The 25,120-nt window shown below is 32.5% G+C and overlaps 1 long non-coding RNA gene across 11 annotated transcripts in view; it reads left to right on the top strand.

The window, feature by feature from the left end:
• Positions 1 to 24,098, top strand: part of LOC123569795 (uncharacterized) — a 127,045-nt gene extending 102,947 nt beyond the window's left edge. For 3 of the 11 annotated variants that reach the window (XR_012426672.1, XR_010582610.1, XR_010582607.1), the window contains 3 exons: positions 8,771 to 8,866; positions 9,132 to 9,193; positions 16,626 to 16,723. This is a non-coding gene — a long non-coding RNA (uncharacterized lncRNA). The other 8 variants (XR_010582608.1, XR_012426675.1, XR_010582611.1 and 5 more) reach the window with 8 other exon arrangements.
• The last annotated feature ends 1,022 nt before the right edge of the window (positions 24,099 to 25,120 follow it).

Genomic DNA, 25,120 nt, shown 5'->3' with positions numbered 1-25,120 from the left:
ATACAATAATCAGTGCAATGTTAGGTTTATGAAAGTATAGTATATTATATGAACTGTAATCTTACCATGAATTTTCTTACATGGTAGTAGAATATGTTGAGCACATATTTAAACATAAAGTCTTTTTTTAATTAAAAACACACTTGACGGTTAAGTTTAAAATAGTAACCATGACAATAAGTCACTAAGAAGCATTTATTTAGATTTCACTAACTGAGAAGTAAGTGGTAATTTAAACAGCATCTGGCTGAAGTTTCGTTAGTTAGCTAAACAGGCCTTTTGTGGTTTCACTAAATAAAGTAAGTAAGTTTGCCAGACAAGATTCTGATATTTAAGATAAATATATTTTGAAGATTCTAATTGTTTTGATTATGCTTATAAAATCATTATGTGCTAATTTATTGTTAACAGTTTTTACAGTTTATATCATCAAGAGGTTCTCTCAAGTATCATACTTTGAGAAAGTTACAAAAGAACATTGATATAATTCATATTTTATTTTCGTTATGTCAATTTGTATTTTCCTAGGCCAAATGCATTTTCTTTAATAAATAAATGATGTAATATTTTGTAGTCCCCAAAGAAATTAAATTATTAATTCATTTCTTAATTCATTAGATAGTATGGCAGTTTAAAAAAATATCAGTTTTTTCTTTACAGATGGAAACAAAATAATACTTTTTTCCTTCTGTCAGTAGAAATCTAGCAATGAAAAAATAAGTAGAACTCACATTTCTCCTCTTTCTATCCAGTGTGCTAACATTTAAACTGAGTTTGTTTAAACAGTTCAAATCTTACTCACCTCTATGTAAATGTTAAGTGGGATTTTTATTTTTATATGTGTACTACTATCTAAATTCATGTTGATTATTTTCCAGCTCAGATTTTCAAAAGACTTGTTCTGATGCTTGTGTTGATAAAATAAAATGAGTTAAACGTTTAACTGCAGAGTAAAATGAGACTATTAAATTAGCTTTGAAAAAGCAAGGTTAAGAAAACTCTTTTTGAATAAGCATTGAAAATTTCAAGGCAATTATGGATCAAGGCTAAATGTTCATGTAGTAGATCCCATGTAATGCTACTACTTACCTTCCCTCTTCTAACCACCTGTGTGCCTTATTGCCTTTGCCCTAGTTTTGGTCAATGCACTTACTATATTCCTTACTCAAACAACTTTGATCCTAAGGCTCAAAGCAGTACTTAGCTCTTAGGAGCTCAGTTTCTGTTTTTAAATAAAATGTTAAATGAATCCAGTAGTATTCTACAAAACAATATATGTTCTGCTTTCCTTCTCTTGGTTTATAGATAGAGAAGGTCAGAATGCTACTTTTCTTCTCAGGAGGCCTCATGCTGGAGAGATAGGTCAAGGAGAAAGTTTGAGGCTTCCAAACTGGGAGATCCACATTTATGTAGTCATTGAATAAACACATATTCACATACAGTATGCCAAATGAAATTATAAGCACTGAGCATACAGATTTTAGAAAGCACAGTTCTTGTTTTGAGGAACTAAAAATGTAATGTGCTATTTAGTTAAGAACATGGCATTTGGAATCAAATTAGACTGCGAATCTTCAGTCTTGCTTCTAGTAGCTACGAACTTTGGCAAGTTAATAAAACTAAGTTTCAGTCTTCCCCATTCATTACATAGGGGTAATAAAATTGATCTGATTGAGTTTCTGTTTAAAATTGGATGAGATGAAGTCTATAATACACTGGACATAGCAGAAATGCTCAAAAAAATCAGTGAATTGTAATAGTAACTGTCCTTGTAGTAAAATTTGTTGATTAGAGATTCAGTGGTTCCAACAGATTGCTTCTTATTTAATTTTTTTTTTTTTCTTATACATTATCAGACCTACTTGGTCTGTCAGTATCTTCTGTAGGATATACGTTGGTGATCCTCAGATATTGTCTCTTGCATTTGAAGCTCTTACTTGTTTATTATTTTCCCCTGGGAACCATTTCCTCAAGTGACTATGAACTGCACAAAGTTAACATTTGCCCAGGATTTCTTCTTTTAGAAAATTGTACCTTTTCTATTTGTAGACCTGGTGGAGCATCATTCAGACTACTCTGTTCTCAAATACATTCAGTGAGTAAGCACTTAACTCTACTATCTAATCATGGTTTCATATGTATTGTATCATAGTGATTTGTTCAGATAAAGACATAACTATTGCCAGGCGAATGAAAATTCCTTCCAATTGGTTCTGCTGGATCCAATTAATAAAACATCTATTGCGTTTGAGGACCTATTATTAGAAACATGTATTGTCTTCACCTAGAGGAGCTTCAAGTAACTATCTCCATTACAATGTAGATGAAGACACAACACAAAAACATGAAACTAATATGCAGAAAAAGGCAGGACCAAAAGATGACAAAAAAGCAATGGCAAGAAAGTCCTGATCGTATCATTTGTTCCCTATGGTTGAACAATGCCTGAAGCCTTCCTTAGGCATCCTATTTAATAGTTGTATGAGGCAATCTTGATGTGGATTTCTGTTACAGAGATTTCTATGACAACACTGAAATTGTCTTGAAATTTTCTAAGAAATCACTTCTCTCCAGGATCTTGCTCTTCAGCTGATAACTCTATCAATGTTCATTCTACCTCTCTTGTACTTTAATATCAAAACAACATATATCCACAGCTCAGGATGTCTTTTCCTCAGAAGATTGCATTATAAAGACATTCACCCATTAGTCAGTCTCTCTTGAAAGTGCTCAGAAGTAGTCATTTAATGTATTTTCCCTCAATCGCTGAGGTATTATTAAACAATCAGTTTTTATGGATGATTCTACCGTTTCCCTGGGATAATTAAAAAATGTAGAAACTCCTTGCAGACCATCACAGATAAAATGGAAAGTTCTTTTCCAAATTCACAATTTGTTTTCTGCAGATCAGTTTTAAGAAAATTTTGCCCTGCTTCCCTTTTTTGCTTTGGATGCTTTTCTATTTAATATTCCTTAGTAAGATATATACTTTAATACTTATGTCAAATTCAGGAGACATTAACAAGAAAACCTATTTCCATTATGTAAACTGCACACATACATAAACACAGAGACAGAGCTGTATATTTCTCTCATTTTGTTCAAGAAAAAAATGCTTAAGTTTTTCTTGAATATTCTCACAATGAGAAACAATTATGCAAGTCTCTGGAAATTCCTGCAGTTATACCCATGAGATCTACTGAGTGATTCAGGACCATTTAATCTCGTGCAAGATTATCTGATTGTTGCTTTTTTTGTGTTTTTGTGCTCTCCTATTTTTGTTGCCAATGCTCACATTCATGATATTGTTATTTTGTACTAGCATTTCTTGCTTTTTTTAAAAAAGTGTTCCTATCATGCTTATGTGATTGGAAATCAAATTATTAAACTTATTAGAATTCTCTTCAAATTAAAAAGAAAAACTTTCAAGTGAATGATGGAATAATGTTACAAGAATATTGTTTATGTTATAGTAAAGGGATATTAAAACAATTATTTTCACTATCTAGAACTATATTTAAGCTGAGTTTATGTGAGTCATGTGTTACTATATTTAATTTCTCATGTAATTATATACATTCAAATATATCCATAGACATTACTATAGACATGACTCCCTGCTTATCATCCCAGGAAATATTTCTCTCAATGCTAGTGCAAATTATTGTTTGACCTCTAGCATTAAAAAAAAAAATAGATTTTTAGGAATGCTGACATTTACTCATCCTTTCATTACTGAGATCAAGGATCCATGATGAGTGCTGTCAGTATTTGGATTTATTTTTGGATGCACAGCAAAATCTGCAAGTATTAAAACTCAATTCTGTTGGGAAACACAGGAAAAAGCCACAGGTTCAAACCTTTTAAAGGTGTTCCCCCCTTTCGTTTCATCATCCCCTTAAAATGCATAAAAATTATGAAGGGATGATTTGTCCACCATGAATCTTAAAGATAAGTTGTATGCTTAATGAGGGGTAGGGGAAATGAAGACTCATGGGTCTCATCACGTTTGGGTATTACCATTTACATGACAGTCTGAATTCTGACACTCATGTGTAATATTAAAAATAAAAAACAAGCACCAGCAAGAATCAAAAGTTAATGCTGCTACGGGCATACTGCCAGTTTGAGCCAGATACTGCTGAGCCATTCGTCTCTGAGGTTTTGAATGACTGTAGTGTAAGGCATTGCTTGAAGGAAAGTACATCTAGTATAGATCTTTACTCTCCACTGATTTACTTAGAACTGGAGATATTGAAATTCAACACAGGATTATTGTCATTCACTGATACATAAGGAATTATCTAGCTATGATGGCTCTGAGAAATGTAACAGAAACATTAGAGCACTACCAGTCTGAAGAAATACTTTCTTTACAAATCAGGTTCTACAGAAAAATAAGGATTAATTTAGATATGTAACTACTAATAATTATATTTCTGACACTGATTTAAGAGATGTACTTATATCTATAATGTCTGTATTATTTAAGAATGAATTAAATATTTCAAATCGAACTGCAGTTTAGAATGCAAAATGACAAATTAGATAAGTTTAACATAGAAAGTGACACTTGAACAATTGTTTATAAATGGTTTATTTACATTAAGTAACCAAAATTTATATTTTAATAAGCCCATTTAAATTTTCTACATTTTTAGTATTTTCTTCAAAATCTGAAAATATATTTTTTAAAATTTTCAAAAAGCTGAGAGATGCTTATTTTAAAACACACACTGTTTTTATGATTGCTTAATAATTGTTAATTTGTATAATTATATCTTTAAAGAACGTATTGCATATATGATCATTTGATTTGTATCAAACGTCATTATTTGTATACATATATATTAAAATAACTATGTGAGAAAGATCTTTGTTCATGGGCAATTTTCAAGCTCATTCTTTTGCCACTTGATGAAAGTGCTTTATATGAACAAGTTCTTCTCTTTTGTCACTACCTTTCTTAACCTCTTGGGATGGAAAGCGAATACCACCTCCCACCAAAAGTATGTTCTTTTGGTACCCTAAATTTCTCACTTTAAAAAACATAACAGTAATAACTAGCAAGTCGCCATCCCTTTTTTTTTTTTTTTTTTTTTTTTTTTTTTTTTTTTTGGTGAGATGGAGTCTCACTCTGTCGCCCAGGCTGGAGTACAATGGCATAATCTCACCTCAGAACAATCTCTGCCTCCCGGGTTCAAGAAATCCTCCTGGCTCAGCCTCCCATCTCTACTAAAAAAAAAAAAAAAAAATCTATTGTTGTTTTATCCAACCTTAGATGTCACTTTAAAAATGTATAATTATCTTTTTTGACGATATTTTCATTATGATCAGTCTTTAAATATTCTTGGTATTTCCCACAATACAGATTATTGCATTAAAAAAATCCAATTTATAACAAACATCACTGAAGATGAGATGTTACACTAGTGTACTCACTCACCTCTGCATTTAATCTACTGCTTTTCTCACTGTCTAAGCATTAGAGTAAGTCCTTTATATTCTCAAGAGATTAAAAAAAAATCTTCTATATAGCCACATTTGAAGTTATTGCCGTACAACAATCTCTAAAACTTTCTTGAGTCAGTTTTCCTTCTTTTCTTTTAGAGCACAGAGTGGGTATAATCATGCCATACCTCTACCAAATGAGAGATTCCATTCTCTAATTTTTCTGCCATGTGCTCATCACGTACATTATCAACATTAATAATGGACTTTCTCTGGGAGAATATGTCTTAACTAAAAAAAAACTCAATTGTGTTCACTCTAAAAAGATCAATGTCAATGTAAAAATAAATACACTTCATTGCATTATATGAGCTATATAATTAGCTGGTTACACAAAACTCACATTCATCTCTCAGTAATATACCAAATGACTATAAGTCATAAACATTTTGGGGCATTAAAACTGAGTGTCCAATCCCAAACTGCCAAGATATCACTATATCTTTTTTTTAAAATATACTACCATAATCATAAAAGGAAAATTACATTAGTATTAGCTTGCAAGAATCTGAATTAGATCTTATTATTCTCCATTGACTACTTACAAATTATATTTTCTGCCGAAAGTATAACGGCTCTCGGAGACAGCTAACAGCAAAAGAAGCTCAAGAGTGAGTGCTTATTTCAGCCTACTGTGAGCCATGGAACAGTGAGTTTTGGGACTTGTGCTTTATACTAACTCTACTCTGCTTTGAGGATTATATTCTTGCCATCTTTTCAGTGGTTGCAGAAGATTAAAAGAGCTCCTATGAAATTTGGCTCCAGTACAATAGCTGAGCTACATGAGCAGGAAAATTTGTAAAACAGCATCAATTGTAAATTTGGAACTGCCTTTGTTGGTTTTAAGGCCTTATTTTTTATAACTCAGAATAAGAAAAAAATAACAGTTCCCTATTTTATTTCTTCCCTGGTTCATGCAGCATTATAGACATGTTTATAACATATTATATAAAATAGTTAATATTATATGTAATATTTTTTAATTTAAGATTTTAAACATTTACTAATAATCATTGATTTTAAATCACAATAATACAATTTTTTAAAATAGGTTAATAAAGGATGTAGCAGACCAATCTTTACTCTCTGAATTGAAACAACCCAAAATGGATTTTTTTAATTACGCCAACCTTTTCATCAAATTGCAAAGATTAAATCTTATTACTGTTAAACAATTCTTATTGTCTAAATGTACAGAAAATGTTCTCTAGGATTTGAATGTAAGAAATTTTCCTAATTGGAATATGTCCAGAAAATACATTAATAAAATTGATGAAATAAAATCTAGTCCTAATATTGTAGACACTTCCTCTCTAGAACAATTCCATTTGAAAGTAAACCTGGTTTAAGCAATAGAAGATTTTCTTGATAGGATTAAGCAACAAACTCAATTAGTTTTAATCAGTAATGCAAGTGAAACAGATTTTAACTTAATTAAAACTAGCAGAAGTAAAATGCCTTGTAAGATAACGGGAGATAATGGAATTTGAATTCCCCTTCTTGGCAATATTATTACTAGGACTATCTATTTGGAAGAAGACCAGTACAAACGCTTTAATAGTTACTTAGATAGTTTTACTGATTAAAAGCAAATAGGTACAATGAACATGTTAAAGAAAGAGATAGCTACCTTCTAGTTAGTACTTAAAAATCACCAAATTAATCTGATTGCTCTTGTCACATTTTTACAAAAAAAAAAAAAACCCTTTTGTAACTAAAATATTATAATATTAAATGTAATATACTATTAAACATATCTTTACTTGTCGATATGGTTAGGTAAAACTATAGCAGTTTTGGATATGTTATCATTTTACATAAAAAAAGTTATAAAGACTTAATTCTCCTATTCTTATTTATGAAAATAAAGTAATATATAAATAACTTACAGTCAGCAGTAATGTTTGATCATTAATGAGATAAATAGTATAAATATATTACAGTTATTTGACAGATTACAGCTTTCAAACTTCAAGGACACAGAATTGATATATATATCTTCATTTTACATATAACAAATTGAGAATTTTTGAGAGTTTGATTCAAATTTTATATAAAAATAGAACAAATAAGCATGGAAAATGGAATTCATAACTAATTTCTGACTTGAATTTTATTTATTATTTTATCTCATCTACTCCTTTGACTTCCCCTGCCCCCAAAAATGTAGGACTGGTAAATTGAAGCAAAGAAAAGATAATAGGCATTGATTTCAATATTTTGATGTGTGGGTAAGATGTTGTACCTAGCAATCACTTTCTTTAATACAGAGATAAATCAAACTAAGTATTTGAAGATTATTTTGAGAGGCTAACAGTGTTTGTTTTAACTGGACTAGGAGTATGGAGAACTATATTTTGTGAGTATGTAAGACCCAATAATTCAGTCATATGTAATAAGCTAGTTTCCTCACCTCAGATGGAGATGTATAGCACTTAGAGGAGAATGGAATAAACTATCTCTATAGTTCAATATAATATACTAAAACATGAATATAAGTGCATTTGCCCCAGTATAAATGAAACTTTTTCATTGTTTGAAACAATTCTCTGTTCCATTATACTCAGTGACTTTGTGAATATCTGTAGCATAGACTGAATCAGTCAGGGCCATTCTCTGGGACAGTTTTATTCTATCTGCATAGTGAAGTATAACAAATTTGCTCAAAAAGAGAAATAGGGAGTAAACCTATCCCTTGTTGCCTCAGACAGATGGAAAGCATAATTACAAATGAAAGGTTATGTTGAAGCCAGACTACAGATTGTTTAAGAAAAAATCTAATAGGAAAACAAGTAGTCTTTTACACAACTCTTTCTTTTCCTATCTTGGTTCTTGACTTTCTTCCCATTTCTTGGTTCACAATCATGTGTAACTGACTTTTCTTTTTGTCACTGATTTGGGTTCTGTGAAACATCCAGGTACGTTTCCAATATAATCTTTTGTCTTTTGTATGATGCCTTTTTCCTATATTAGTCTGGTTTAAACATGTTTCTATTTCTTGTTTCAGACTGATTACATGTCTATGTAATAAAATGGACAATAATGTAAATAAAGTCAATTATTTGTGTATAATTTAATCTTTTTTTTTTTTTTTTTCCTGAGAGGGAGTCTTGCTCTGTCACCCAGGCTGGAGTGCAGTGGAGCGATCTCAGATCAATGCAACCTCTGCCTCCCCGACTCAAGCAATTCTCGTGCCTCAGCCTCTAGAGCAGCTGGGATTACAAGCACCACCACACATGGATAATTTTTGTATTTCTAGTAGAGACGGGGTTTCTCCATGTTGGCTGGGCCGATCTCGAACCCATGACCTCAGGTGGTCCACCTGCCTCAGCCTCCCAAAATGCTGGGACTACAGGTATGAACCCCAGAACCCTATAATTACATGTTTTCTTTTTTTAACCCCATGTCCCCATATACTATACAATACCTTTATATACTTTACTAAAATTCTATTTATTATATATGTATATTTAATGTATGTGTTTATGTACATATGAATATAATGTATACATACATATAATGTATTTATAATGTATGCATGTATATTGTCATATGTGTATAATGTATGTATGTGTATGTGTATGTTTATATATATTTAATTTTATGTATGTTTTTTGCAGCATTATTTATCATTAACACAATTGCACAGCAGTTGTCATTGAATTTTTCCTACAACGTTGAGGTATGAATTTCTCTCCCTCCCTCCCTTCCTCCCTTCCTTCCTTCTTTTCCATCCTTTTTGCCTGCCTGCCTGCCTGCCTTCCTTCCTTCCTTCCTTCCTTCCTTCCTTCTTTCCTTCCTTCCTTCCTCCCTCAAATATTTGTTGAATTCCCTCTACTTACTAGCCACTCTTAAAGTCATTGGAGGAACAGGAGGACCAATAAACATAAGAACCAAATTATCTGCTCTCATTGACCTTTCCCTTATACGTTGAGGAAGGACTGATAAAATAAATAAATTCATAAATGATTATCTAATATTTGAAATAGAAAAAAGTGTTATGAAGAAAAATAAATGGAAAGGATTAAAAATACTGGAGTTTGATACATGGTGTGTCTTAAAACTTTTAAGCAAACTTGATTGATATAATTAGAAGAGCCATGTGGAAATCACCAGAAGAGAATTCCAGAGACGCCTGAAATTGAAATGCCCTAATCATAAATAGATAACTGGTAACAAACTTTATGTGATAATTAATAAAATTGACAATTCTAATGAATAGATTAATATTAATTATCTGAAGATTTGGTGTTTAAGTGTATTAGCGTGTAAAAACAACAGATACTTATCACACCATGACTAAGCACAACCAAACTTAGTTTTACATGTTGAGTGCACCTTACAGATCATGTTAGGAACAGCTTTAACAATAACAGTTTTAATGAATATAATTCATGTTCTTAAATGCTATGCTTATTATTTGTCTAAATAAATATTAAAACTGAGAGTCTTAAACAAGGAAAAGACATCTCAAGGTCATAATGGTTGCAGATGAGCAGAATATACTTTGCTACATATGGAGAAATAGGAACACAGATTACAGTTTAAGGAAAAAAATCTTTCCACAATTCCTTTGTGAGTTAAACTAAAATTTGATTCTGAACTGATTATTTAATTGAGCTTCTTATATAAATGTACACTTAAGTAAATGTCTACTATGTATGTAAAATTTACAACTCATTATATGTTTTGAATTCACTATTAATTAACTTTATTTTTGTGTTTTGTATTTCTCTTCAAATACCAAGTGAAACGACAGTCCTAGACACTGTTTCATTTATAAAAATTGTCTTTCCGCTGATTCTTTTAAACCAGAAATTATTATTTTCTAGTTGTTTAGAGCTGTGGGGTTCTATTTCCTCTAAACAATTTGTGGTCTACATTTGGTTCGTGGGGTAATATATTATCCTCTTTGATTGGAAAATTACTTAGAAGACTGAGTAAATTTCCATTGAACAGAAAGTGGATGAATTGTCCTTCTATAGCCAGTAGCAAACACTATTGGCTATAACAAGTTAAGATTTTTATAGTCTAGCTGTTGCATGCTCATCATGTAAGATATTTTTTCAAGGATTTTCTACATAAAAGGAAAAAGGAAAAAAAAGTCACACACCTGTTGAGTGATTCTGATCAAAAGAATTATGCATTTGGGGAAGAGCTTTTCCTACACAAAAAGGGAAGAAAAAATGTGTCTTCAGAATCTCAAAAATTTTATTACTTATATCAATAAAAATAGCATATTTTAATACTCTTAGTTAAAATATGAGAAAATCTAGAAATATGTCCCATGATCAACATTAAAAGCATTACCATATAAACAAATCTGTTGTTATTATAGACATTTATTTTAATGGTAGAATCTCTTTTCAAACTTTCCCTTAACTGTAATCTTTATGGCTGCACCAAATGCTCTAGTGTTCATACACATTTCAAAAAACTTTTAATATATTCATCATTCACTTTTGTTGTAAACATTGCTATTTTATAGTAAAATTTGTTCTTATTAGTTTATCATTTTTCAAATTATATTAGTGTGATTAAAAAATACTGCTGCTTCCCAAACAACAAATGTAGCAGATTTTATTTTCCAAAGTTCCCACTGCAATATTTATGGTCCCTTGTGCTCTTCTAGAACTTGGCCATCTGGTTTTTAAGAGGTGAATATGATTGCTCTTCTCTTGCCCCAGTGAAACAACTCATTTTTCCATTGCAGGGGAAGCGACACAGTGTGACTTCCAAGGCTAGGTTATAAAAGGCAATGTGGATTTTATGTAGTTCTCTCCCTCTTGACTTGCTTACTTTTGAAACACAGCTACCATGTTGTAAGGAAGCTCAGGCCAAATGGAGAGACTGCTTATAGGTCGCCAGCCAAGAGTCCCAGCTGACAGCCAGCATCAAACATTAAACACATTGGTAAACAAATCTTCAAATAATTCCAAACCCTAATCTTCAAATCTTGCAGCTGAGGCCTCAGATATCATAGCTTAGACACAATCTATCCCCAGAACAGCCTGTCAGAACTCCAGACCCAAAGAATCCGTGAGCGTAACAACTGATTATTTTTACACCTATAAGTTTTAGGGTGATTTAATCGATAGCCCTAATAAAAAGAACCATAAATTTGTGTTAATTTGTAGACATGAAGAACTTTTCACCTGCTCATATTTTTATTTCTTCTTTTGACATTAGACAACTGACAAAAATGTGTAATATCCTTTGTGTTAATGGTGCACTTCGGCTTCTTCCATGTGTTAATCCTTCCTGTCAATGTGTCTGCCTACTTTATATTCCCTCTATTTATGTCTCTGAAATACATGCTGTGGGAGGCAACATTTTAAAATTCCCCTGCTCCTGGATTCTATGCTCAGATCCTCAAAACCTGTCAATATGACATATACTTTCACGATTGTTATGTTAAACAATAGAGTTGACCTTAAAATAGAGAGATTATCTTGGTGGGTATAATCCAGTCACATAAATCCTATGAAGCAGAAAACTTTTTGTAGCTGGTGAAATGAGGAAAGCAGAAGAAGGCAGAGAGATTCAAAGCATAAGACGGCCTTTACACAGCTCTGCTGATTTCAAGATGGCCGCATAAGAAGAGATGCAGGTGGTCACTAAGAGCAGCTCCTGGCTAACAGAGAGGAAGAAATTGGGAAACTCACTCCTGTATCAGTAAGGAACTCCTGAATCAGTAAGGATTCTCGCAACCTGAGTAAACCAGGAAGTGGATTCTTACCCCGAGTGTCAACATAAGAGCTTATGCCGCCAAAAGCTTGATTTTGGTCTTAGGAGATAGTGAATAAAGAAACCCGCTGAGCTGTACGAAACTTCTTATTCACAAACATATTCCTCGTGAAATAATACAAGGATATAGTTTTAAACAACTAATTCTCTGGAAGAGTATTATATTGCTATAGAAAAAGAATACATGCATTTTATTTTTTCAATTGTTAAAATTTCTGTAAATTTGCTAGAGAATTCCATTACTGGTTTTCCTGATTTACTCTAGTCCTTGAAACAGAGCATGTAAAGTACAACCACGAGCAAACTACTGTCTTCTCCCTTTTTTTGCATGGTTAATGAACTAAGAGTGATTTTTGCTTTTATATGGTTGAAAAAAATACCAAAAAAATGAATAAATTATGGTAAATGTGAAACTTATATAAATGTAAAATTTCAGGGTCTACAAAGAAAATGTTATTGGAACATTGCCATGCTTATTGGTTTATGAGTCATCTATTAATTTTGTGCACGATGGCAGTGTTTTGTGCTAGAACATCCCTTATAGTTTCCTGCCTATGCAAATTCTCACATTTTAAAAATTCAGTGCTTCTTTTAGATTCTGTCCTTCATTTGACTCAACTTAGATTTTAATACCTTCATATATCTTTCCTGAGCATCTTATCCTTTGGAAATTTCAAGTTCAACCATCAGTCTGTAACCATCACTTGATACTTTATTTTTAATATTATAATTACTGTTTTCTTGTCTTACCCCCTGTGATGGTTAATACTTGGTGTCAACTTGATTGGATTGAAGGGTACAAACTATTGATCCTGAGTGTATCTGTGAGAGTGTTGCCAAAAGAGATTAACATTTGAGTCACTGGGCTGGGAAAGGCAGAGCCACCCTTAATCTGAGTGGGCACAATCTAATCAGCTGCCGGCACAGCTAGAATATAAGCAGGCAGAAAAATGTGAAAAGAGAGACTGGCCTAGCCTCCCAGCCTACAGCTTTCTCTTATGCTGGATGCTTCCTGACCTCAAACATCAGACTCCAATTTCACAGCCTATTGTGGAATCTTGTGATCATGTGAGTTAATACTTAATAAACTCCCATATATACATATATATATTCCATTAGTTCTGTCCCTCTAGAGAACCCTGACTAATACACTCCCTCAACCAAAATACAAATTTTGGGAAATCAAGGACTATGCCCCAATTATTTAGAATAACTATAGTGTCTAGCAATGTGTTATGTACATAATGTTGGCAATGATAAAATGTTCGATTTAGTTGTTAAAACTTTTTAAATTAGCACCAAATCATTTTAATTTCTGTCTCTTTATGAAAGAGATAGTAATTTAATATCTGAGCTTTTACAAATTTTGTTTATTGAAGAAGTAAAAGATAAAAAATATTTTCCTCCAAATGAAGAATCTTTCTATTTTACATAAGTATGCCTGGTCTTCCTCAACAATTCTGCAAAAATAAATTGATTATTCTCAAACAGGTACCTAGGTAAACAAATGAAATTTATTTGTCATGTAACAGTTTAGATATTACTGTTCCTATATTTTAGGTGCAGTTAGCTTGTGCTATATGTAAGAATATATAGTAAGGCATTAGGGTAAAATCAAGTTAAGGTTATAATTTTAAAAATGCATCATTTCTCAGTGTAAAAAATATTTTTGACCTAATTGAAGAAAAAATGGTAATTTAAAACAGCAATATTTGGAACTGGAATATGTTGATAGTAATAATTTGGTCACTGAAAGGTACAACACACCTTGATTTTTCGAGAATGCCAAATGTTTTCCCTCCACCATCCTCGATTTTCTCCCTATATTTAAGCTTTTGATCCACCCTGGAATACTAATATAACAAAATGGTAAATGCAATTTTCCTGTCTTCTTCAGAGTTCTGAAAAAGGCTCCAAAAATGAAAATATGAGTACCACATGCCAACTTTTTCAAAAAAAAAGGAGGAGGGCTGCACCCATCTCCATCTCTGAAGGATTTGCTCAGAGACAGCCTAACTGAGCTTTCACCCATTCACCTGTGGCCTCTTCTCTTGTCCTGTCTCTACATATAAGGGGAAGCAAGTGGTTCATTTAGAAAGAAGAAACTTTTTTTTTTTTTTTTTTAGGAAACTTGTAGAAAGAGAAAGCTCCCTATTAGGGACAATGTGTTTTCTCTTGATTTAAGCCAGAGGAAGCTGTTAGGAAAATCCTTTAAAGAAAACAATGGGAATGATCTGCAAGACGGGCTGGCCCCTTTTTCCAGAAAGCAGTCCCATTGGGGCTGGGCAGAAAGATGCCGCAGAGCCAAGAGGAGACCAACTGGGAAAATGAGAAGCTGTTTTCTGATTTTGCCCTGTATAGTTCAATCTATTCAGCAGACTAGCTATTGAAAGCAGAAATCAGAAATGTTAATAGGCAGTAGTAATATTTAGTAATTAACTTACAGATTCCACATGCTTTATTTCATCTGTTGAATAATACTTCTGTGTTTCAAGAGTGACTGACTATGTGGGTTTTATATTTTGACATTAAACGTCAAATAAGATGCAGTCATATTTTTACTAAAAGTTTATTTCCGATTACATATTTCAAGACTGAGCCCTGATTAGGTTCCTTTTCCACCCTTGCCCAAGAATGTTGATTAGAAAAAAAAATATTTTCCCTCACCCTCTGAGTTGGTATCTTGGTAAATGGAGAATGGGTTTCTTATTTATAGCTGGTGATATAATAAGCAGTTTATATCTTTCCATGTATGTATTGGCCAGTGCAATATGTCTGCAGGAATAGTTAGAGAAAAGCACACATATACATTCTGTGTTATTTGCTTCATTCACAGTCAGTGCTATGTTGGTCATTTTTGAAAAAATTAAAACCAAGTTTAAGATCCCCTGGTACAATACAGGATAAATGCTATCATTATTATTGATAACACAGAGTCTATCTTATTTTTAAATAAGCTTACATCAGACAACACATTTACAGAATAGTCGAATCAGCTCAAATCCAGGTTTATGGACAGTTAGGATTTTAAGTAAAGGTTTTTGTTTTGTTTTGTTTTTTTAGTAACTAAAATATTGTAGAGAAGAGAGACTTAAGTAAATAATACTTTTAAGTTTTTCATGAGACAGATCTTGTTCAGATTCCTTTTAAATGTCAATATGACAATACATGGTGTAGAAAAAGTACATAAGTGATAAAAGATGGCATTATTGTGTTTAGTGCGAAAGTACAGAAATCTTGGAATTGTAAATGGCCTTTTCTTCTCCACAGTGTTTAGAGGTCTGCAGAATAGTTCTACTTATTTCTTCATCCAAAGAAAAAATGTTATAATGGGTAATTAGTTTGAGTGAATTTCTGGTGGTAAATAATAACAATAATAATTCACACCTCTACATACTGATCTTAGAATACAATAACCACTATTTTCTCAAAAAAAAATGTAATAGTTTGTTTAGAGATAAGTAAATTTATTAGTGTAGCAGATACTCTCCCAGTTTTACTTTTGGAAGTCTGAGAATAAGATTGGGTATAGATTTCTTGAAATTATAATAGACTTAATAGCTATATTGTATTTTTGAAAATTATGTCTGTTGGTAAAGGGAAGAATCTTGAGAGAATAAAAAAGTACCAATTATTTAAAATAATAAATTCTAAAAGGAAAACAAATACAAACTTAACTGTATATTATATCACTGTGTCAACTCAGATAGTGCACATATTAAATATTCTGTAGATCATTATTCCAGTTTATAGTTACTCTCCTAAATTAGAAGTTTGGTACTTGTCACTGGTTCTTTTTTTTTTTTTTTTTTTTTTTTTTTTTGAGACAGAGTCTCGTTCTGTCCCCCAGGCTGGAGTGCAGTGGCCGGATGGGTTCACGCCATTCTCCCGCCTCAGCCTCCCGAGTAGCTGGGACTACAGGCGCCCGCCACCTCGCCTGGCTAGTCTTTTTTTTGTGTGTGTATTTTTTTAGCAGAGACGGGGTTTCACCGGGTTAGCCAGGATGGTCTCGATCTCCTGACCTCGTGATCCGCCCGCCTCGGCCTCCCAAAGTGCTGGGATTACAGGCTTGTCACTGGTTCTATACTTGGCACAAACAGAATGCAACTTAAAAAAATTGGGTAAACTGTTATTACAGAGAATTTAAAAATAATTAGTAGTTTGTCAGATTTATTAATCTGTGGCCATGACTTTGATCTCTTTTGTATAAATTATATGGTGTGTAACATTAAACAATTTGAAGATTTAATATGATGATTCAAATATATTTGTTTCTGGGTCCATTGTTTTGCATTATTTTAAAATAGGTTTACAACAAATTTTAAAACGTAAAAGTTTATATGAAAACTATTAAATGTTTCTTTTAGTAAGAAACCACATATAAAAACCTCTGAAGAGCACATCGTATTGTCAAGATGATACAGTTTATTGATAAACTAACTCTCAAATAAAGCTAAACACAAGAGAGGTATGTCAATGTTTGTTCATACAATTTTTATAAAATTACAATGCCTTTAAAAATAAATTTTACTTTTGCCCTAATATTAATTCAAATGCATATTAATAAAATCTGGCCGGGCGCGGTGGCTCACGCCTGTAATCCCAGCACTTTGGGAGGCCGAGGCGGGCGGATCACAAGGTCAGGAGATCGAGACCACGGTGAAACCCCGTCTCTACTAAAAATACAAAAAATTAGCCGGGCGCGGTTGTGGGCGCCTGTAGTCCCAGCTACTCGGGAGGCTGAGGCAGGAGAATGGCGTGAACCCGGGAGGCGGAGCTTGCAGTGAGCCGAGATCGCGCCACTGCACTCCAGCCTGGGCGACAGAGCGAGACTCCGTCTCAAAAAAAAAAAAAAAAAAAAAAAAAAAAAAAACCTCTGAAGAGCACATCGTATTGTCAAGATGATACAGTTTATTGATAAACTAACTCTCAAATAAAGCTAAACACAAGAGAGGTATGTCAATGTTTGTTCATACAATTTTTATAAAATTACAATGCCTTTAAAAATAAATTTTACTTTTGCCCTAATATTAATTCAAATGCATATTAATAAAATCTTTGCATTTCTAATTTTTGTTAAATCATTTGTCATTTCGTGAACATTACTTTTGTTACCATTGCTTTTTATTTCTGCAATATCATGTGTTGTTCTGGTAAGAGCAATAGAAGGGAATTTTTATTAGTGTAAGATACAATTGCTTTGAAGTGAAATGACTACAAAAATATAAAATACCTAGCTACATAAAAATTGTCTGAAAATAAGGCTGAAATTGCTTGAAAAATTTTTTTCTTTCTTTTTCTTTTTTGAGACAAGGTCTCACTCTGTAATTCAGGCTAGAGCACAGTGGAACAATCATAGCTCACTGCACTCTCAAAATCCTAAGCTCAAGCAATCCCCCCACCTTAGCCTCCCAGGTAGCTAGGACAATAGGGGTGCACCACCATGTCTGGCTAATTTGTAAACTTCTTATAAAGATGGCGTCTCGCTATGTTGCCCAGGCTGGTGTCGAATCTCTGGCCTCAAGTGATTCTCCTGCCTCAGCTTCCCAAAGCATAGGCATTCCAGAAGTGAGCACCAAGCTGGTGCTTGAAAGTTTCAATAGCAATTGCCTCAGATACCTATTACAGAGTAATGAATCCTCCCATCATTTTTGTTGTTGTTGCTACATTTCAATTTCCTTAGTGTATATTGTGCTCTGCTGGTGAGTTTCCCCTTAGTGTTTAGAAATTTAAAGTTTAGAGTCAGTGAGAGCATTATATGTTACATCTATACATACATACATGTGTGTATACATATATACACATATATATACACGTATATAACACATACATATATGTGTAGATAAAATGTGGCTTCTGCTTTTACTGACTCTAACTTTTAATACTGGTAAGAAGACATTTTGTACATTTTGTAAAATCCATCTACCAGATATATTTTATGTCTAAAAACAGAGAGAAAATAGCAGTTTGGCCAAATGGGCCATTAAAAAAGCAGATGAGATTTCATGAAAGACAGAACTTGAAATTAATCTGAATCTTAAAGGAATTTTATAATTTAACAAATATCAAAAGAGAGTAAACCAAAATTAAAAGAAATGTGACCAGGATGAACTCGATGTATCCAGAGAAAATTTGGCTACAGAATACCTTGTATGGAGTGACAGAATGTAGATTTATTTCACTGTTTGAGAGCTGTCTTTTGAAAAGTGTTCAAATCAGGATAAGAATGTTGGAAAAAGTCTTGACAGCAGTGTATGCCAGAAAAGAAGTACTGAGAAACAGGCAAGAGATCAGAAAGATGAAGCAGCATCTCATTAATTAAAGACAGCTCCCCCCACATCCCAGCTTTGCTGACACAGTACCAGAGCCATGCAAAATGAGAGCTCTCTGTATATTTTTAAAAGATGTTCACAGTTGTTTTTACTGTTGCAGCTTTCTAGAGTGGTGGTTCTTTCTTTAGTTGGGTTTGGTACATCTATTTCATGATGCAGATTTTCCTGAAATATTTTGTTAATCTGGACTATGTGTACAGCCAAATGTTTCACATTCATTTTTTTAAAATTTTTTTCTGATGTTTATATTTACTTCTACCAATAATCTGGGAATAAGAATGAGTAAGCAGCCGGGTCTGTTATTCCAGCAGCTCACCTACCCTTTCAGAGTAAGGGGTAGGTAAGTTTAAATCTGTTTGAAAAGATATAGTCTCTTATTCATGTCTTAGAGATATAAGGGTCAGACAACGTTTTGTGTGCTGTTTTCATCTTTAAAAAATGTAAACATTTCAGTTTATCCTTCTTTATATTAGATTTAAATAAAATCATTTGGTTTTCAACAGACATTTTATTACTGAAATTCTTTTTAAAATAACATAATCAAAAATTGATTTAATTACCTTCTCGAGATTAGTAATGTTTTGCTTTTATGTTAGAAGCTTTGAAAAACATAGCATCAATAATAATATGTTTTTCTTCAAGATACTATAGTTTTCAAGATGCAGTTCAAAAGTTCATTACCATTTGTTAACAAAACTGACTTTTTCATATTTAATCATTTAACCAAGCATAAATTAACCAATAAAATGAAGGAGGGTATTTTTTCTGACAGTTTTGTTTTATACTTTTAATCATTCAGTAGAAAAAAAATCATTATCATTTAGCTCTCATAAAAATTAGCTCTTTTTTTCAGATAAAATAAGAGGTTGTTGATATGATTGCCTTAGATCTAATGTTTATTAACTTTTTGATTAAGCCCTTGTTTTTTCTCTGTTATCAGATTACTCTTACTATTGTCATTATTAAGGAAATTCAACTGATTAAAAATATTAAAATCTGTCATTAATATACAAGGACAAATGAAAGTGAATAAACTCTGCAGTGCCTTTGCATTCTTCTTTATCATCATGATCACCATCAGTACTTCTTGCTCCTTTTCGGCATGCTCAGAAAGTATGTAGGGATTTTAAAACACATGGAGTAAACTTCCTAGCTATCATTCATTTTGCCTTATTAATTATATAATGATATAACTTTCTTTATGATGCCATGAATAATAATAATATTTCTGAAATACGCGTTGTGAATTCAACCAGTTTCTCTGCTCAATGCATATAATTTACTCCTTCATGGACCTTGTTTTTTTTCTGTTCTTTTAACCATCTTTCCTTCCAATAGGTTTGAATAACTAGATGACATCAAGATTCATATTACTTTTGCTTGTATAAATGAAATAGAGTGTGACTGACTATACTGACATGAAATGATACAATCATTATAAAAAAATTCAAAGCTAGGTTGGCATGACTTTTAATAAATAGTCATCTATTTATGCAATAATACAAAACTGCTATGCCTTTTAAAATAACTTTTTATAGAGTTAGAATTTTTCAAATGTATTTATAATCATATAAGTTTTATGGCTGAACTTCTAAAGAATTAATGTATTTAAGATTACAAATAAAAATTAAATAATTTAATAAAAACATAATTAGTCTCCTCTAATTAATGCTACATATTAAGACCTCAGGAAATGTTTGCTGGGTATTATCTGTGCTATTTTAAATTATTCATCAATTTCTACTTTATCCTCAACAATATAAGAAATTTTTCATAAATTCATTATTAGAATGATGGAGTTTATAATGACATTGAAGATTACCAACGTCAATATATTTATATTACAGAGTAGGGAGAAACTCTAAAATGTAATGACTATTGAGGTAGTAGCAGTAAGTCTCAAATGGAGTCAAGTTATTGTTCCACTCTTAGTTTTTCTCTCTCCCTTTGTTTGCCTGATACTTTACTGAAATAAATACTCAGTTACTTTGTTGTGTACAGAGGAGCTGAATAAATAAAATATCTGACAACAAGGTATGCAGTCATTACTTTAGAATGACACCATTTGATATAAAAAAGTCTGTCTATCACAAATTTAAGACAAATGTTCAGCTACAGTTAGTTATTTTATTAATTAAATTTTGTCTAAAAATGGAGAAAGGTGTCAGAACAAAATGTAATGGCATTTTTATAAATAAAGAAAAATGGAAACACGCAAGTGTCTTACAAACGGCAGATTAAATGAAGTTTTATTTTTATTTATTTATTTATTTATTTATTTTTTGAGACGGAGTCTCGCTCTGTCGCCCAGGCTGGAGTGCAGTGGCGCGATCTCGGCTCACTGCAAGCTCCGCCTCCCGGGTTCACGCCATTCTCCTGCCTCAGCCTCCCGAGTAGCTGGGACTACAGGCGCCCACAACCGCGCCCGGCTAATTTTTTGTATTTTTAGTAGAGACGGGGTTTCACCGTGGTCTCGATCTCCTGACCTTGTGATCCGCCCGCCTCGGCCTCCCAAAGTGCTGGGATTACAGGCGTGAGCCACCGCGCCCGGCAAATGAAGTTTTATATGTAATTATTGAGGATTCATGGCTACAATGCATTAGGGATACCATTACATTTTTAGAATTTGAATATCTAGAAAAACTTTTATATAATATCATTGAGATAACTCATTTTTAATCTCAAAACAGGGAAAACATTTTTATAAGACGTAGTACCAATGTAAATTTAACAAGGTTCCTGGTTTTCTGCTTATTGTTTAGTCCTGTTATTTAAAGAACTTTGTCTTCAGTTTTATCATAAAGGATTTTAATTACTACTCAACAGAAAGTATCTGAGTAAATAAAATTATCTTAGCAAGGAAATGCTTCCTGGATGACTGTTAATTAGAGTTGCGCAGGCTTTAACTCCAGTTCATATTTATCAGTAAACTCTAAAACAAAAGGTTATTTGTATGACAAATAAAAAGTGCTGATGAATAAAGGGATTCAGGATTACTCTTTTGATACTAAGAAAATGTGGGTAACTTTTTTCTGCTTCCACATTTGTTATTTTAGGAAAAAAATTATATGGATAATATTTTTTCCCAAATGATTTTGGCTTTTTTCCCTGATATTTACATTTATTTTACTGACATAAAGTAAAACCAAGCAAATAAACAAAACTCAGCAAGAAAAACTCTAATTTACATAGAAAGGAAAAGGGAAAAAAGACAAACATCCAACATTTTGATGTATATTGAAATGTTTCTCTGTGTCTATTTATATAACAAAATGGAACACAACCTACAGTATTACGTATGTGTGAAGTTACAAAATTGTATGCTAGATCTATTTATGTTTATTTACCCCAAAATATAATAGGAACCTATTCCCATATGTGGAACTTTAGAGAAAATATTTCATGTTTTTACATGTTGCAGGATTTCTGAACAAAAATTGCTGGAACCAGGAGTAACTTAAGAAAGCAACACACAGAATTAATTGAGGATTTGGATTTCTCCATATTCTGAAGGCAACAGCAGCATTATTACTTACAACAATTGTGTGTATATTTGTTGGGAGGTGTTGGGGATAATCTCTTGTATGCAGTAGCATTATCACTACGAAAGTTTTAATCAGTGGTAGATTGGTTTGAGATACAGATGGAAGGTGAAGTAGTCAGGTAGGTACTGGGTATGACACTTATTTGGTAAAGGTACGATCATAATGATAAAAATTGCAATGTGAGCTTGTTGCACTGAGAATCTTTGTAATAATATGATTAGAGGTAATTCAGGGAATTTAACCATCAACATGAAGCATGCTATGATAGGCAGAGGTCCTATGTAGCATCTTGATAGAGAGATTCTTATTTCTTGAAGCCACATTGTAAACTTTGCTCAAAATTAGGACTATGACGTAAGTTTGAAAGTCGGAAAATGACAAAGGAGAGGATATGTTTAACTGAAACAGGTCCTCTTTGCTAATGTCAGTTTTCAAAAGACAAAATAGAAAACAGCAATGTGAAATAAGGAATTGTCCATTGATGAACTTAGGAATGAGAACCACTAAATTTCCTCAGTCCCTCAGTGTATCTCTTTCTCAGATCTCCTTGTCACCTCAATTTTGTCTTTCTAGAAAACCCATTTGTCATCATTTATGAATTAGTAAAGATTCATACCACTATGTGAATAAAGCCATTCACAGAAAGTGGCAACCAAGAGTATCTCCCAAAGTTATGCCCACTGAGATAGTTCCCCTTTATCTGTCCTTTATTTATTATTTATTACCTTCATGGCCATTGGTAAGTGGAGCTGTAAGGTAGCCTACATTATTTTAATACCTGAGTCAAGGTCAAGGATTTTATTTAAAAATATGGAGTTAATTAGTGGAAGGTCGAAGGCCATATCTAAAGGTAGACAAGTTAGAAGTCAATTTTCTATTTCCATGTATATTTCAATTCCTCAGTTTATGGGTCTTCTCTCTCCTAAGAGATGTAGTAAGGAAAAGGTAGAATAAAGTTTGTATTTAAGAAATCTATTTTATCAATCTTATTATTGTAAATCTTTAAATTTAAATGTCTACATTTTGCCAGAAAAGTTATAGCACGTATACTTCATTAATAAGTCACTATTTTCAGGCTTTGTTCATCTGATCAAGGAATGTATGTGATCAATTTTAAGACGTGCGAGGTAGCTTATATTAATCCTGAATCAAGGACAGTGGATTTTATCGATAAATGTGGAGCTAATTAGTGGAAGGTTGAAGACCATATATGATGGTAGACAGGATAAAAGCCAATTTTCTGTTTTTATGTATTTTTGTCTTGTCCAATTAATGGGACTCAATAGGTCAAAGAGTAAGGCCACCACTTCCCAGGTCTTCCTCCAGTTGTAAGTTAGCCATAGTTCTATGTAAGTTCACCTTTTCATTTCTAAACTAGATATCATTTTTGTTATCTACTCAAACACATTATTCAAGCAATTTTCCTTTTTATCTTTCTTTTTTTCTCTCTAACTTTTCCATTTTTTTCCCATTAAAAAAAAAAAAAAAAAAACGTTTTTGTGGTCTCACAAATTATCTTAAAATCTCTTTGCTCTTTAAGCCAAAACTCTTCCAAAAGGTCATTGCTTTCTCTGTCTGTAATTTATCTTATTTATTCCTTAAGCTCACTTCAGTGATCTCACTCCTTCTCACTCAATGCCTTTAAGAACAACAGTCTCCTTTTTGTATATGGAACATGATATTATGGCTCTTACTAAACCAGGTTCCTTTGAATATATTTGTGACTTGCACCTCACCTCTTTCATGTCCTTACTCAATGTTATCTTCTTATCGAAGGCTTCCCTGACCACCCTTTTAAAATATTAATTCGTCGTTCTTTCTCCAAAAATGCTACATAATTTCCTTAATTTTTATGTTGTACGTTTTTGCTTAATAAAACATGTTCTATTAAACAAAGTTTTTTTATCAGTTTATGTTTATTGCTGTATCTCTAACACTTAGAATAGTTTCTGGCACATGAGAAATTATCAGTAAATATTTGTTGAATCAACTTCAAAATGGTATATTTCTATTTTTTTTTTTTTTTTTTTTGAGACGGAGTCTCGCTCTGTCGCCCAGGCTGGAGTGCAGTGGCGCGATCTCGGCTCACTGCAAGCTCCGCCTCCCGGGTTCCCGCCATTCTCCTGCCTCAGCCTCCCGAGTAGCTGGGACTACAGGCGCCGCCACCACGCCCGGCTAATTTTTTTTGTATTTTTAGTGGAGACGGGGTTTCATTGTGTTAGCCAGGATGGTCTCGATCTCCTGACCTCGTGATCCGCCCGTCTCGGCCTCCCAAAGTGCTGGGATTACAGGCTTGAGCCACCGCGCCCGGCCCAAAATGGTATATTTCTAATAATAAAATTGTGTTAATATGTCATAAGAAAGTTCTAATATTATTTTCAAAAATGTAACTATTTCAATGGCTTCACAAGATTTTGTTATATATGTTTACTATTAGATATTTGACTACATAAGAATTGTTTGATATTAATTTTACTATTTTATCTTATAAAATAATATATGTAATTTTTTTGCCTATGGTCTGTGCTTTGACATTTAAGATTTGTAGAAATCTACATAACCATGTACAATTATTTTAAAAATTAATAAATATTGAAAACATTGGATTATTAGCAGAATACTCAGGAAAAGCTGATTAAAAATAATAAAATAAAAAGTTGATACAGATTTTTATATCTTAAGATTTTTTTCTTACTAGTATGATCTAAAATGTTTTTAATGTTAAAATAAATGTGATGTTTTGGTACAATATCTATATTAATAATTGGCAAGAGTTTTCAGTTTCCGGGTTTTTTTTTTGTTCGATGTTTGTGTGTCATAACCACACCAAGAGCTTGGAGTTCAGTAAAAATAGAAGGTAGTGGAAAAACCCATTGTATTCCACACATTTTACCATTTGTAAAGGCCTTAGAAAATCAATTTATCTAATTTGCATAATGGCACTTAAAATTAGGATTATATACTCTTTCTTGTAGTTGATCAAAT

The sequence above is a fragment of the Macaca fascicularis genome, chromosome 17 (assembly GCF_037993035.2).
Source record: "Macaca fascicularis isolate 582-1 chromosome 17, T2T-MFA8v1.1".
Lineage (NCBI taxonomy): Eukaryota > Metazoa > Chordata > Mammalia > Primates > Cercopithecidae > Macaca > Macaca fascicularis.
Note: the sequence above shows the minus strand (reverse complement) of the source record. Positions and strands in the feature narration are given on the sequence as shown.